The sequence below is a fragment of the Pseudophryne corroboree genome, chromosome 2 (genome assembly GCF_028390025.1).
Source record: "Pseudophryne corroboree isolate aPseCor3 chromosome 2, aPseCor3.hap2, whole genome shotgun sequence".
Taxonomy (NCBI): Eukaryota; Metazoa; Chordata; class Amphibia; order Anura; family Myobatrachidae; genus Pseudophryne; species Pseudophryne corroboree.
The window spans coordinates 26,075,476-26,078,433 of NC_086445.1; the positions used below are offsets into that span (position 1 = coordinate 26,075,476).

A 2,958-nucleotide genomic window follows, 5' to 3' on the forward strand; every position below is an offset into this window, starting at 1 on the left:
AGCACAGTGCGAGAGGCCCCAACTATAGAATCCTTCAAAAGTAGACTCAAGACTTTCCTGTTTACTCAAGCATTTCCATAGTGTCTCTTTTAGTATCTTCATGCTTCTGTATTTTATGAAAAATGTACTTCATTATTTTTCTGTACTATATTATGCTGTGTATCTGTTAAGCGCCTTGAGTCCTATTGGAGAAAGAGCGCTATATAAATAAAATTATTATTATTATTTATTATTACTGGTGGTCCCCAGTCCCCACAATTAAGCAGTGTGAGCACAGATATATGCAGCACACTGAGCACAGATATGGAGCGTTTTTCAGGCAGACAACGTATATAATACTGGTGGTCACTGGTCACTGGTCAGCAAAACTCTGCACTGTACTCCTCCTATATAATACTGCTGGTCCCCAGTCCCCACAATAAAGCAGTGTGAGCACAGATATATGTATCTACAAGGAGAAAAAGTATGACTCTAGTTTGGGCGCACTCTTATTATTGTTTACTTTTCAATTATGATCAAATGAGAAATGATAATGACATTTTAGGCTTGTACTCTACACCTCATTAGAAAACTCGAAACTGGATATATACTGCACGTATGACCATGTATGAAAATTGTATCAGGAAGGAACACCATTAAGTGTTACACAATAATGTGTGGAATGTTCAGATCCTTAATTATACCTGGATAATTGCATAATGGAGGGTGGCTACATCACAAGCAACCTCCGTCTGCCAAGAATCTGTACAAACTTGGTTTGTATTAATACAACCCTGAATAGGGTAGGGTTAGTGAATGAGAGAGCCCACACACTATGTGCTGATATCTGGTAGTTAGCCACTGTCTTAGATTGGTAAACTTATTAAGGATTAGGAGAATAGTAGGAATCAGTAAAGTAGTGATACTGCTGTTGGCGTTATTGCCCTAGGTAGATCTTCCTACTTCACCGGGTATTCCCTAGTAGTCACCCGTCTAGGTACTGACCCAGCCCACCTCCGTTTAGCTTCCAAGATCGGACGAAATTGGGCGTGAACGGAGGGGTATGGTCGTAGAGAGAAATTGCCCTACATCGCCAATGAGAGTGCACCGAAGCGGAAGGATGGATTCCTTCTCGGGAGAGAATATAATAAGAATGTATAGATAATAAGATGTGAATCTGCTGTCCCCGTTAGACTGGCGGGACGTGTCCCGTAGGGGACTAGTCCGCCTGAATCGTGGATGAGAGTTCACGGAAGGAAGGAAAGTGAGAATGTAGAAAAAGAATTACAAAGTCATATAGGACACATATTTGGACGTTCTTAATTTCTTGCGGTCACCTGTTGGATTTCAATTAGATATGCGTCTTGGTGATGATAAGCAGTATCGTACAGATGATACAATTAAGAAGAGAAGCATAAGGTGCCGAGAGATAAACACACTAAATATTCACTTATGACAGTGGAAAAGTATGAATTTTTAAACAGTGGTGGGCACACGGTATTTACCTAAAAAATGTGTGTATTTTTTGTTTGAAAAATAAATATACACACAGAATTGATTGAATATGCACTCCTATGAGAGGGTATTGCAGGTAGTGTTCCTGCTTGGAATACCTGCTAGTCTTGCAGGAAAATAAGTTGTTTTAATATACACACAGACTTGTTTATATATACACACCTATGAGAGGGTATTGCAGGTGGTGTTCCTGCTTGTTAGAAAAATCCTGTGTTATTTTTAAAAAGGGTCTGATTGTGTGCCTGCTGGAACAGCAGGAAGACAAATTGTTTGAATATGCACACCTATAGTAGGGTATTGCAGGTAATGTTCCTGCTAACCAAAAAGAATTGAAACAAAAATAGTTAAAGAATACATATTAAGTATCACATATTCAGATGTCAGACATAGGAGGTGCCCCTTAGAAGACACACCTGTTGTAGGGAATAAGATATCTACTATTTAGATGACAGATGGGCAAAAAATGCCCTAAACGAGATAAAAAGAATATTGGATATCACCCATTCCTGATGTCAGACATGAGAGGTGCCCCTTGGAAAAACGCGTTTCACCCGGTAACGGGCTTGTTCACTTTCATTCTGAGCAGATATATGCAGCACACTGAGCACAGATATGGAGCGTTTTTCAGGCAGACAACGTATAATACTGGTGGTCACTGGTCACTGGTCAGCAAAACTCTGCAATGTACTCCTCCTATATAATACTGCTGGTCCCCAGTCCCCACAATAAAGCAGTGTGAGCACAGATATATGCAGCACACTGAGCACAATTATGGAGCGTTTTTCAGGCAGACAACGTATACTGGTGGTCACTGGTCAGCAAAACTCTGCACTGTACTCCTCCTATAATACTGCTGGTCCCCAGAATAAAGATATTTGCAGCCCCCTGAAACAAAGTGAGAGGACGCCAGCCACGTCCTCTCACTATCATTTCCAATGCACGAGTGAAAAATGGCGGCGACGCGCAGCTTTATATAGAATCCGAATCTCGCGAGAATCCGACCGCGGGATGATGACGTTCGGGCGCGCTCGGGTTAACCGAGCAAGGCGGGAGGATCCGAGTCTGCTTGGAACCGTGCAAGAAAAAGGGTCAAGTTCGGGCGGGTTCGGATTCCGAGGAACCGAACCCGCTCGTCACTGCATATAGGGGAGTGTTATTGAACTTATTTATGTATCTTCCTTCAGTCCCCTCGGAGTTACAAGAATGTTATTTTGCATGATTACTACTCCCTGCTGTCGACGAATACTAGGTTTTCTGTCGACCATAATGTTTCCTGGTAGATCCACAACTGGGGCATTCAGTACATGATTATACACATTCAGAACACATTAATGTCACTAGGGACCCGTTGGTTCCGGATAATCCGCTTATATGTGTATATATATATATATATATATATATATATTTAGGATATGTGTGTAGTTGTGTATTTCATCTCCTATATAATAGCCCTATTCTGTGACC

General features: G+C 41.4%; 1 pseudogene; it reads right to left on the reverse strand.

Annotated features, from left to right (window-relative positions):
* Window positions 1–935: 935 nt before the first annotated feature.
* Window positions 936–1,054, reverse strand: LOC135052478 (5S ribosomal RNA; annotated as a pseudogene).
* Between the last annotated feature and the right edge of the window lie 1,904 nt (window positions 1,055–2,958).